This window comes from Epinephelus lanceolatus, chromosome 7, assembly GCF_041903045.1.
Source record: "Epinephelus lanceolatus isolate andai-2023 chromosome 7, ASM4190304v1, whole genome shotgun sequence".
NCBI lineage: Eukaryota > Metazoa > Chordata > Actinopteri > Perciformes > Serranidae > Epinephelus > Epinephelus lanceolatus.
This window is the reverse complement of record NC_135740.1, coordinates 2,758,395-2,772,223: the sequence shown is the minus strand read 5'-3', so window position 1 is coordinate 2,772,223 and position 13,829 is coordinate 2,758,395. Positions and strand designations below refer to the sequence as shown.

At 35.3% G+C, this 13,829-nt stretch overlaps 2 long non-coding RNA genes across 2 annotated transcripts; both read left to right on the top strand.

Moving 5' to 3' along the window:
• Positions 1 to 4,605: 4,605 nt before the first annotated feature.
• Positions 4,606 to 8,215, top strand: LOC144463874 (uncharacterized). The gene is made up of 3 exons (XR_013491867.1): positions 4,606 to 4,875; positions 7,364 to 7,539; positions 8,091 to 8,215. It is a non-coding gene; the product is annotated as an uncharacterized LOC144463874 (long non-coding RNA).
• A 906-nt stretch (positions 8,216 to 9,121) lies between these two features.
• LOC144463873 (uncharacterized) lies at positions 9,122 to 11,732 on the top strand. Its single transcript, XR_013491866.1, has 3 exons — positions 9,122 to 9,246; positions 9,587 to 9,791; positions 11,202 to 11,732. It is a non-coding gene; the product is annotated as an uncharacterized LOC144463873 (long non-coding RNA).
• The last annotated feature ends 2,097 nt before the right edge of the window (positions 11,733 to 13,829 follow it).

Here is a 13,829-nt window from a genome sequence, read left to right as displayed (position 1 = left end):
TTTCTATGTAGAAGCACTTTTTTACTTCTATTCCTATGACTATGACCATGTATTTTGATTATATTGTGTTTTTCTATTTGTGATTTGTCTGTCATGATGTCTGGGTGTGAATGTTTTTTATACTGGCATCGCCGAGTGCCTGTCTGCACAACAAATTTACCAGCCGGTATTCATAAAGAAACCTTGAACCTTGAACCTTGAACCTTGGTACTTTTTGGGGGGCAGGAACTACTACAGGAACATCCTCTCGTTCGGCCCTCTCAACCGCCGTGTCTCCACTGAGAGGAAGGTACGAGGAAGGTTCCTGTAAAGTTACGGGCTCTGGATGTGACGTAATCGTTGCGCAACCATTTCGTCCGGGGCGACGTAGGGACGCCGTTAGCTGTTAGCCGATAGCGGTGTCTGTAATAACTCACTAAATGGCCCGTGAAAAAAATATTTTTTCCAGCGGATGTCTTAGTTACAACATGATTGAGTTAACTGGAGTAGTTTCGTGATAGCTCATTTTATATTGTAATATCACCATACATGCATTGTCCTTACTAGCCCAGTGAAAACAACAAGTTTCCTTACCTTAGTCAGCCAAAACTTTCTGCAAGATGAGCAATGTGGAAGTAGATGGGCATTCACCTCGATTCAAATGTCTTGTCTTGTCTCGCTTTTCGATTGAAAACTGCCCGATTACATTAACTTGAATTCACTCAATATTCTCTATATTTGGAATTAAATAAACAGAATGCTTATGTTGTATTTAACTATAAAGAGTGGATTTTATTCCAAACATTTTTATTTAAATTTTATTAAATAATTGCCACAAAATCAAAAATACAATTATATTGAATACTTTTTACCTAATACATTAATTAAAATCTACTTGACCAAAGAATTATTTATTACAGTGTAGCCTACAATGGTATTTTTGATTTAATTTCTTGTAGGGCTGGGCGATAAATCGATTTGTTTTAATGAAAATCGAGTTAATCTTTAACATCCGCCACCGACGCTTTAACATCTGCCACCAACGCTCCCCGCTGGGCTCCCATAATTCAGAGGCATGCTGCCGAAAATATCCCTACCCAGGTAAAAAAGTAATATACTTTAATGTACTAAAAATGTACTTAATTTTCTGAAAGTACATTTCTAGCACATTTTGACTTTATGTGTTAAAATAAAGTAAACCAAAAATATATTATAAATGTATTAATTACAAATATATTATTTCCTCAGTAGTACTTCAGTTTACTTAGATAAAGTACACTATTTAGTACTAATACTTAAATTCATATTAAGTATATTCATATAAAATATACTAACACTGAAATATATATAAGTGTTTGATTAGTATATTTATTTATTATGTAGTTCGAATGCGTTAAATATAAGTTTAATGTCAGTGTATTTGCATCTACTTTTATCAAGTGCACTTTTAGCACCCTTTCAATAAGTTCACTTTTATAACACTTTTTTTCATATCATTGTTAGCACAGCAGTGTTAAAGTGCACTTAAAATAAGTATATTAATAATTGAATACTACTTCAGTGGTAAATTAGTGTATTCTTCATAAGTACACTATAAACCAGAACAAATTCATCAGTATGTAGCATTTCTTTTAGTGTGCTAAGATCAGTTTAAAAGAATGTACAATAACAGTTAATTTCTGCAGCTGACCTTTTCTCTTCAACCTTTTAAAATAATGTATTTTACCAGCAAAATGCAACAATGCTGTTATGTAACAATACCTTTTCTAATTGAAAAAATATCCTTACTTTTCTATTTCAATTTTAAAATGTTAGCAATTAGTGTTATAAAGTATTTGGATTACTTCAACACCACCGTTGTTTTTATGCAATATTTAAAAATCCATCCATTCTCCAAATTTAATGGTGAATTTTGAATAAACATGAACATCAACAACAGAGCACCTTTCAATTGACCATGTGCTTTTATGTAATGCAGTATTCACCAGTATTTCTAATAAAAAAACAGTACAACCTTGTGTATTTCTTATCATCACATGGAAAGTACTTATTCCAAAGCTTGGATTGTTTCACTTACATTTGACAGCAATCAGAAAACACATTACACTTATGAACATATTAAGATGTGTAGATAACAGGAAATTTGCTTTGCTGCTTGACAGAAAAATGAATCTTTTGAAAGTCTTTGATTTTGCATGAAAACAGTCTGTTAAAGTTCAACATTTTGAGGCCAGGTACAGTGCCTTGCAAAAGTATTCACCCCTACGATTTTGTTTGTATTTTGTTATACCACAACTGTTATAGTATAACTGTTTAACAGCACAGTCTTGCACAGTCTTGCACAGTGTGTGTGCTTGCCCATGTGCCTTATCATTTTTACAGATTTAATACTCTGAAGTTGCCATTTTTGGACATTGTCCACTAGTTTTAAGGCACACCAAGAATACACACTGATATGTAATCCCTATTTCTTACAATTTGGCAGTGGCTTCAGCAATTTTTCTCAAACTTCCCCAGTAACTATTTAATCTCTCTCTACATTATTTGGTAGAGGAATAACATATTGTTTGTCTCTTGATTGGATCAAAACACATTTCCTGTGGAACAGGTCAGTGGGCACCGCATAAACATTCCTAGATTCTGACACCTCAGACATAAAAGTGGAAGCAATGTTCAGTTGACTATCCTTGCAGAGCTGTCCATCAGTCTTCACAAGCTCCTTTACCAATATACAGTGCAATGACAAATCGCCTGCTCTGAATACTGACATGCAAAGAATTCTACATAATTTTCCATCCTGTAACTCCACTGTTGAGTTGATCCTTTTTTTTAGACTTCTGTTACTGCTGGAATGATACAGTACACCTTTTACAATGAAACGGTGATAACAAACACAGTGTTCGACTGTAACACTTAGCAAGTCTTTGATAGCAAGTTTTTCTAATGCTGACAGTTTGTGATGACAGGGATTACCAAAAACCCTGACATTTTCATCCAGGCTAGATGAATTAGAACTTGATACATTGCTGTTTAGGAGATGTGAAAAAATGCATTTCACCCCTTCATTAGCATCTACCATGTACTTTTCGGCTTTTTGTGTTAGACTCCTCCAGCAAAGAAATCTTTTAACTATTTGCTCTGGAACATGTGTTGTCCCATGGAAGTACTGTAACAAAGTGCCATTAAATGATTCGAAGGAAAAAGTTGATGTGGCCCACAAAGGGCCCCAGTTCCTAACACTTGCCGCAAGGTGTGTCAGAAGATGGACATTAAATGTCATATTTGCTGCACCATATAACTTCTCAAACTGCAGTGAGAACTTCTTGAGAGCTCTTTCAGCTACTTCAATATCACAGCGTTTCACCTTTTCTCCCAAAAGAATGTGCATTGCGAACACAAACAGAAAAAGGTGGTTCCAGAACTTCTTTAGTAAGACCCCATTCAGTAAAGGCAGGGCATAGAATAACAGGAATGACCTTCACTCTGACGCTTTCCAATATTTTCTGTCTGCCACAGATCGTGGTACTCTTGTTATCTCAACAGGGGGTTGAATTGCAATGAGCTCTTTGTCAATGCGGTCTGATTTTGCTCCTAAGTACCACTCTTTGTCATGATTTCTTGAGTCAAACCACAGTTTTGCTAATTGTCTTGTCACACCAAGGCAGACACAATGCTGATACTCTGGAACAAATCCATTTATCATTTGAAACTTTGTGAGTTTCATTAATGGTGAAGGTCCTTTTACTCCCATTACAGGACTGTCTGGTGTTGCAGCCATTGCGTGATCAAAATGCTTAGCTTCAGTTCTAAGATGTGGTTTTGGGCCTTTGTTTGTGTAAGGACCACCACCAACATGGTAACAAAAATCACATCCATAAAAGCCATTAAACTGTTTGGTGTTTCTTAGAAGTGGGCGAGCAACTGAATCTGAACTGCATATCAGAGCATACACTTTGGAGAGTCCTTGCTGAGTCCTTCCATTTAATGCCATTTTGTTCTAAAATTTGCAGTTCATTAACAAATGACTTCAAAAATGTTAAGAAGTTTGGCTTCTTCTCGCCAAACCAGAGACAAGGAAGACAGATATTTGCCTTGCGTTCTTTAGGTTCGAGTTCTATAACCTGGCACTGAATGGGCCAGATTTGATACTTTGAACTCCTGAAAACTGGAATTCCATCACAGTTCCAAATTAAAGTTATGTCATCCTCACCTAATTCACCTGATTCTTTGAGTTTCTGGTACTCTTCTCCACACTGTATATCTGAAATGACATCTGCACATTGCCAGTCTTTTTTTAAACTTTGGTTTCGTTCAAGCAATGTTTTGATTTGTGAAGCCAAACTAAGCACTAGAAAGAAACTTTTGAGACAGCTCTCTGAATTAGTTACTGCATTACAAGCACCACACTGTAGTTCACTGGTATTATTTACCCCTAAGTAGTTTTCACATGCTGGACAGTAAAAATGGGGGACATAATTTCCATATTGTCCATAAGCTTTGTGAAAAAGGTATGTGGTTACTGGTACCATTCTAGGGAAATGTTCATTGACAATCTTCAGTAGATGTTCCAGTGCCACACCTGTCACATTGTGCCTTAGTACATAAGGCATCAGTAAGATTAAACTTTGTCCCTTTGTCAGTGGAGCTCCAGGATACGCTGGATCATCTCCATCCAACAAAAATGTCTCTGCCTGTGAAGACATAAAAAAAGACAAGATAGAAAACTGTTACATTCATCTGCATTAAAAGAGATTGCTTACAGATTTACAGAAAAAACATACTGTACAATAATACATGTTAATAACCTGTTGGTTTGGTGTCTCTTGCTGATCAGGTGGAGTAGCAGGCACATTGCATCCTGGTTGCTTCTCTAACATGTCCTGGCAAAATATAAATGTAAGCATAAATATTTTCATTTTCATTTCTTTTATAGTTTTGACATATAAAACAATACTAGTGCTCCAAAAGATAAGTGGTAACTACTACAAGTCATCTGGTAGTATTTACATTTAGAGAATTTACCATGTTGCCTTCTGGGGTTGTTAGCAGAGAGTTATGCAAATGGAATACACACTAGCTTCATATAAAACTGATGTGATTTCAGGGGAAAGGATGAATGTAGTGCCTATATTCAGTAAATATACAAAATGTGTAGCTCCTTGCCCAAACCTAGAAAACAAATGAACTCTATTAACAAATCAGAAACAAGAATACTGAAAAGCACTAATCCTTGGGTGGATGCAAGACAGGGCATCTGTTTCTATCAAGACAGTGAGTTCAAACATTAAGCCAAAACTGCATAATAATGCTTAATAAAAAACAAAATTGTTGTATTGGCGGAATAAAACATCAGATTTAAGTCACATTAAGCAAGTTAAGCCACATTTGCATTATATGTGCAGTGAAGATCGAACAGATGGATAATATCCAGGAAAATGGTGACTACAGCTTCACATACTGAAGAACTGTATTAATTAAGGGAAGGTATATGTCACAGCCATCAAGTGCCAATGTAGGCTATAAGTCAGCCACCTGTTAGGAACTTTGTTAGCCTCATGTGGAACTACTAATTTGCTTGAATTACAATGTAAATTAAACATGAATGAATAATGCAATCATACTTTGAAATAGTTATATGTAGTTATAATTCTGTGACCAAATGAGACCTTGCTGGTGTTCACTTTCAATACATGTTTATTATCGGTAGCCTATATTACTATTTTAAGACGTCGGTTTAAAAAAATAAAAACTACTCTATTCACATTTTCTGTATCGATTAAAGGGGTTGTTTTTAGCATAAAAATGAAACTAGTAACTTGTAACTATAGTACCTGTGCTTCTGGTCCGATTTGCATATCTTGTTGATCCCCACAAAATTGAAAAGTGCAGTGTGAGTAGGTGGAGGGTGGCAATTCTAGCACTGGGTGGGTCTTTCTGGAGACTCCCTCTCCGGCAGGCTGCATATAATGAAGATATAATACATGGAAATTCTCAAGTGAAGTATTAATGACAATACTATATGTTTGTGTCTCATTTTAAGGAAATACACTGTAGGGGCTAGGACAATCATTATTTTCATCACGTTTAATTTAATTGAAATGACAATTATACAGAAACTATACATATAATATAACACAGCAATTAATATCAACAGTTTCAATTGCTGGTATTTTAATACCTCTGATGAATCTCTGTTTGGTCTGTCCTGAAGCCGTTGCTCTCTTATTGGACTGACAAGATGCTTTCCTCTCAAACATTCTAAAGATGACTGACCGCTTGGTCCTTCTGCAACAAGGCCCTCATCGGGAACATTCTGATCATGAGACAGCACATAGATTTATTTAACTATCATACTGTAAACATTTAGGGTATGATAAACATTACAAATAAAATTATGGATGAATAAAAGCTTTAAAGGAAAGTAATATGTATTTTGTGAACCCCTTAATTTTATTTCAGAATGGAAGCATAAAACATAGTAATGATCACTGTTTTTACCTGTTTGTTAGTTGTGGGATTGTCTCCTGGATATTTCTCCAGAGAATATGTTCGTTCACCGTTATTTGAAAGTGGAATCTGGGGAGTGCAGTTGGAATGTCAACTTGCATGTAACACTATCTGCAATTCATATTGTTGCGAATGAAAAAAATGGTCTACCTCTTTCAAGACCTCTCTATTGTTAGTTGTACAGGATGCACTGAGGTATTTCTTGTAACTCCCTCTGCAGTTTAAAGTATTCTGCAATGAACAAGAAGGTCCTTGCATTTAAAATTAATTATTAATCTTATTCTATAATCACTGCTGTTGTTGATAATAAAATAAATGTGAAAGCTCAAATACCTCTTTCTCTTTTGCTAGCCGTCTGTATTTGGCTACCTTTGAAGGTTGGCTCGACTCATTCAGCAGATATTCTTTGTAATGTCTTTTGGGTGCCATGTCTGCGAGCGGTTTTACAGTTTTTCTCTAAGCCCGGTAAAATACATCCATGGGTAAAGTAAAGTGCAGAGGGCGCGCGCAATGTCCTGGATAAAACGTCATTGTAACATTACTGATACGTGCGCATGCGTGCATGGACATTACTATGGTGGCCGAGAGGGACCGTACATTACGGTGTACACAGACTTTTTTAAAATTTAATTACTCTTTTTTTTTTTTTTTTTTTGCAAGAACGTAGAGTCTGCGTCTGACAGACAATTTTCAATGTCAAAATTGAAAATTTGCATGTGGTGGACATTTTTCAAATTGACCCTGAAGTACTCCTGGCGCTGTGCTGCCGCTGATTGGTTACCCCCGAATGCAACCTGCTTGAATGTAGATGCTGAGGGAAGCGTTGTTGCAGTTGAGTTACAATGGCGCAGTTCAAGTTTGGGATGTTTTATTTTAGGGACAACACAATTCACGTCGAAAGTACTGACATTGTGACACCTCAGTACAGACAGCAGCTCGTTCAGGTATTAAAACGGCCGGACCTCTCCAGTGAAGAAGGATGGATACAAGTGTGCTGGGGCACCAGGAAAGCACCTAAAAACAAGGTGGCCGCAAAACTGCTCTTACTCGGAGGTTTTTATTGCTCGTGCATGGTGTGAAATATCTTTTGAATAAATATTCTTTCTACTAATGACTAAGATAAGAGGCAAACTTATCATTCACAAGCTGCATTAGCTAACTAGCTAGCTAGCTGTTAGCAGCAGACGGCAGCTAATGCTAGCATAAATGGTGCTAACTTAGTGCAACTTCAGATGAGATTTTGTGTGAACATTTGTGAGCGTGCTGTGTGGAGAATGTTTAGCAAAAATTGCCCACTGTAAAGAAAATAACAAGAAAAAAATTGTACAAATTTGTTATGCTAGCACTTGCCAGCCACTACTGTTAGTGATGATTTGATAAAGAATTTGCCAGTGGCTCATGCTAATGAATGTTAATGTTAACCTTGTATGTAATTTAATTTTTATGTAACTATGTTTATAAAAAGACTTAAAGTGACTTGTTGTGTATAATATTAGATTGACTGTGGTGCATTTCATGAGACATACAAAATATCTAAAATATTGAGCAAAAGAGGGAAAAAACATGGTTTTGACAGTTTGTCTGATGTATGGTTGTGGTTACAGACAACTACAAGGAGTTGATGGGAAAAAAAGAAGCCTTCCTCAAGGATGAGGACATCTGGCACATGGCAGTTGCAAGGAGAAGGACCACACCTTGTACCACAACACATGATGGAAGCAAACCAAAGGTTATTTTTGTTGCTTGTGTTGGTAGTTTCTTTAGAAAACACACTTTAATTAATAGTTATAGGCTATTGTGTTGCAACTAGGGATGCCACAATACCACTAATTTTATAGATAGTTCTGACGGCATTCAAATTTGTCTATAACAAAGTCGATAACAGTGTTGCCAACTATTTTCAGTGGGAAGTAGCTAAAGCCTGCAGGAAAAGTCCTGGATGTCGCTAGATAACGTCACGTGCTAATTTGCATATATATGATGGCATGACTTTATTACATATATACAAAATAAAAAAAATATTTTAAATTAAGTTAAACTAAACTGACTGACCAGCGTTTATTTCAAGAGGCTCCTCAATGTGCATCCAAATCTGCCTCTAATATTAAAAAACTGTTTATACAGGCTGTTGCATCACCTGTAACTGAAGTATCATGAACAGAGAGATGATCATGCACTGGAATAAATTCACTATTGTTAACTCTGTCTATTTTGACAAAACAAAATCAAACTCAAATAGTTAAGTTAAATCATTTAGAATTAAAACGATGGGGATCAGTGATTAGTCTTTAGGCATGCACATTCACAGTTCATCCACGTCTGTGTGGCTGCTGATTGGTCCACTGAACGTGTTGCTGCTGCTCTGTCCCACCCACTGGACAGTCCACCCAGAGAGCTACATTAACACTCATTCACTGAGAAATACTGGCGACTCCCTTCAAGAAAAGTAGTTAAGGTCTGTCCAAAAAGTCGCTAGATATGACGCGAGTCGCTTTAAAAAAAAAAAATCGCTGCTCTGAAAGGTATTCATACAAAGAAGAATTGCTTATGTTTTTTATGTCAGTAATTGTATCGATAGGAGCCTTATTTCTCATATATCTGTGACTTGTGTTTTTTTTCCTTAATGCAGAAATACCAGCCTTAGTCAAGTGTGTCAGAGATCAGAGAGATTACAGAGAGATTACAACCATGAAGAGAATGCCACCTGTCATGGACACTGACAGTACAAGTTCTGGTTCTTCCAGTCCAGCTCCAGAAATGGTATGTTTTGCATTTATACACGTTTTGTAAATACTGCCTTTTTATTACAGTAAACATTTCATCCAAAATTGTTGTAAACTACATGACTGTTAGCAGTTTTGTCTCTGTAGTCTCGACCCACATTTTGCACGTACTGTATTTGATAGAAACTGTTTTTTCCATTTCAGCATGCAGTTGTTCAGAAATTATACTTTAATTCATTGAAGACCACTTGCAGAAATTACAACTTAACTAATATTTGGCATTCAATAGTTCGGCTTTGTCTTTTAAGAAATGCATTCCAGCAACGTATTCCTAATACCATTTCTAATAATTGACTAACTCTATTTCCTGGACACAGATTTCCCTGGGCAACACGGGGGTGCAGGTCAGCAAAATCTGTTTCCAAAGACTAAACCGAACAAGAATGTCCCTGTTCATACAGGACTTAGCTGTGCTCATCTTTGGGCGGGATGTTTTGGCATCCTCGACTCTCACAGGAAAACCAGGGCCTACTGGAACAGCGAAAGAGCAGCTAAATCCGGAAAAGCTGAGTGCCCTTGTTGGTAAGTATTGGTTAAGTCTATTTTTCCTTGTTATCATTTTGTTTTTATGCCTCTACCCTTGCCTTGGCCATAGCCAGAAGCAACATGTTTCAGATTGCCCTCATGTATGACTGGGTTAACTACAACAAACTGGTTTTAAATGTATCCAAAACCAACTGTATGGTAATTGGCTCATACCACAGCATTAGCAAAAAACCTGTTAAATCTGAAAATCAAAGAAGTATGCATTAATCAAGTACAGGAGACCAAGCTGCTGGGAGTTGTCATTGATGACAAACTTACATGGAAAACACATATAAACAAAATGGTTAATAAAATGGGAAGTGGCATATCTGTCATTAGAAGATGCAAAGCATATTTAACACCAAAATCAACTAAATTAATAATGCAGGCTTTAATTCTGTCAAATCTTGATTACTGCCCTGTAGTCTGGTCAAACGCCATGGCAGAGACAATTAACAAACTTCAAAAAGTGCAAAATAGAGCAGCCCGCATTGTCCTTGGTTGTGATCTCAGAACAAATGTAATTAAAATGCATAGAAATCTAGGTTGGTTGATGGTAGGTGACAGATTGCTCCACTTGTTACTGATATTTATAAGAAATGTATCCATATCCAAAACACCACATGTTCTACATAAAGAACTACAGTATAGTTCAAATAAGCATAACTATACAACGAGACATGCAGCTAGTGGAAAGTCTTCACTACCAAAAATAAAAACAAATTATGGTAAAAGAACAGTGATGTACAGAACCATGCATGCTTGGAACCTACTCCCAAAAAACTTTGAACAAATAAGCAGTATAAAAAAATTCAAACTGTTAGTGAAAAAACATCTGGCAAATGGATACATATAGAAGTGATGGAATTATTGTTTATTATTAATAATGTAATGCTTTAGGTATATTGAGTAAAGTTTTTCAGTGGGGAATGATGACTGCTGAGTGCTACATATGGATATAAATTATGAAAATACATAGAATACCTTGAAATATATATAGATATATGGATAAGAAAACTGGAAAGCTTTTGAACCTTTGTTGTAAATGTTATTTCATTCTTATTTTTCTTATGTTTTTTATTTTGATATTTTAATTTATTTTATATGTATGTGCGTACACATGTGTATGAGTATGTATATGTATACAGTATATGGATGTAGATATTCATTCTTTGTTTTTGTTTCATTATTCAATGTCAACTTTTTAGTTTGCTTTTAACTTTTGTGCACTGTACATTATATCGGGGACCCCAGGAAGAATAGCTGTGTTTTTTTTTCTGCAGCTAATGGGGATCCAAATAAAACAATAAACAATAAAACAATAAACAATGTATGTATGCCCCCTTCTTGCTAATGGGAAAAGCATGATTTGTAACACCATTTTATTTGTCCTTTTCTATTTTACAGATACAGTTATTGCTGAATTTCCAGGAACAAATGTGTCTGATGTGAGGGCAGTGATTCGGAGAAAATGTAACAATGAGAATTTTGTGAGCAAAAAGAAACAGTAAGCAGTAACATCAGTAACTGTTTGTAATCGTTTTTGTTTGTTTGTTTTTTGGTGGACATACATTTTGAGTTTAAACAAACTGTGTCAATGCTTCACATGTAAAAGTTTCAAAAGTCAGTTTAATGTTCATCCCTGTCATTACTAGCTTCTCTGCGGTGCACAGCTAGCAGGGTAGTGCTAGCACAGCTATTGTTTCTTTTTCTTTTTTCCTTTTATTATTGTTTTTTAGTTAACTTGTTAAAGAGTATGACTAAAAAGAATTCTCTGGGGTCAGATGATCCAAATTTGAATAAAAATGTTACGATGAAGAGAAACTGTTTGAAAATGTTGTTTAAGATGTTGTTAAAGATGTACTTAAATGTACTTTATTATGCACATTTTCCCTGTAATGCCGTGCATGTTAAAAATAAACTTAAATTCTACCTCAAGTATGTTCTAATTATTTTTTATGTTTACTTAAAAGTAATTTGAAATTCAAATTAATTATAAAAAAAATACTTTCTATGTACTGTTGAAGTGTACTTTAATGAAATACATCTAGTATACTTTCTGCACACATAATTAGTGTACTCACAGTATATTATTTTCGATGTGCTAACAATGTACTTAGTACACTAATGATATATCATGAGTGCTACTTTAGACATACTAAAGTACAACTTAGTGTACTTATCTGTACTATTTTGAGACACCATTAAGATGAACTATAATATACTTAAGTACAACTTTTTAATTTTATTTAATTTTTGTAAATATATTTAAAATGCAATGGCAACACATTAAGATTAAATTAGAAATACATTTCCAGTATATTCTAAATTTATTAATAGTAATCTGAAAAGTGGATTAAAGTATACTGTAATTCGAACTAAAGAACATTATAAATAAGTACAGTATTAGTAGAGAAAAGTGTACTTAAGTATATTTAAGTTGATCTTAATGGTGTCTCAAAATAGTACAGTCAAGTACACTAAGTTGTATTTTAGTATATCTTAAGTACCAATAATGAAATATCATTAGTATACTAAGTACGTTTTTACTACTCGAAAATAACACACTTTGAGTACAATAATTTTGTGCTTATGAAGTACACTAAGTGTGCTTAAATTTAGTATGTTAAAGTATACTTTTTTTCCGCCTGGGTATTCAAGTGCTTGAATTTGTTATTTACGTGACAACGCCTGAACACAACACAGGCTCCTCTCCATAGACTGTGTGTTCAGTGCCGTGCTGCAGGTTCGGGCCAGGCTCGGTTATAATTGTCTCGGACTCGGGAAAATGCGTCCCGAGCCGCGCTCTAGTGTGCTCACCTGTGTCTGTGTTGGTGTGTGTGCACGTGTGTGTGTGTGTGTGTGTGTGTGCGCGCACGTGTCTGTGTGTGTGCGCATCGGGGCCGTGCGCGACACAGAGCAGAGGAGGATTGTAAACGTGCACCGTGTAGACACAAAACTGACATGCCGTTGTGTAAACAAGATAAATAGGCCTAACATAAGGCTCTTTAGTTAGTTTAATAAAAGGACCGGCTATACACCTCTTCTATAGGAAAGGTGACCTTAAATGACTTCTGTTGTGATCTGGAGCTATATAGAAATTAAAACTAACTTGATCTTGGGGGGGGGGGACAATATAATGGTAGGGGAAACACTGCCATATGATGAGAAAGGGGCACCGTGGAAAGCAGTCATGATGTATCTTGCAAGAGATATGGTGCCCATATTTACCGTGGAAAAGCCAGGGTTTATTCACATGCTGAAAGTTTTGGAGCCCAAGTACGTGCTACCAGGCCACAAATATTTTTCTGAAAATTGATTTTAAGTAGAGGGGGAAAATCGATTTAAATCTTGAATCGGAGTTGTGAAAAAATCTGAGATTTTTTTTTTTTTAGGCCATATCGCCCAGCCCTAATTTCTTGTGATATCTTCAATTTCTTCATATCCCTAAAATCTGTACAACCTAAGCTAATAGGTTATGTAAGTCAAAAAACTATAATAATTTATTAAAAGTATTGAAATACTCATTTAAAGAAAAAATACAAAAATCTGATTTTTTTCCATCAGATTTTACAAAATTAAAACATAAAACACATTGATCCAAAAAAAAAAAAAAAAAAAAAAAAAAAAAAAAATATATATATATATATATATATATATATATATACATATATATATATAACGTAGTGTATATTGAGGTCATTACAAGCATACACCATGATGACACAGAAGACAGAATCATTAGCTTGCTGTTGCAAAAAGAATAATGTCCTAGCTCTATAATTTTTATTTTAAATCTATTTATGCAAACAACGATCTCCAATGACCATTACAAGGAAGTTCTTGGGAAAATTTTGACATAATTATGGCAAATTACAATGTTTGTACCGCACATAAGGTAACATTAGATTACCTTAGCGAGAAGACAAAAGCCTTACTGAGAAGACAAAAGCCTTTTATTGAAGATCAATATATACATATATATATATATATATATATATACAGTACAGGCCAAAAGTTTGGACACACCTTCTC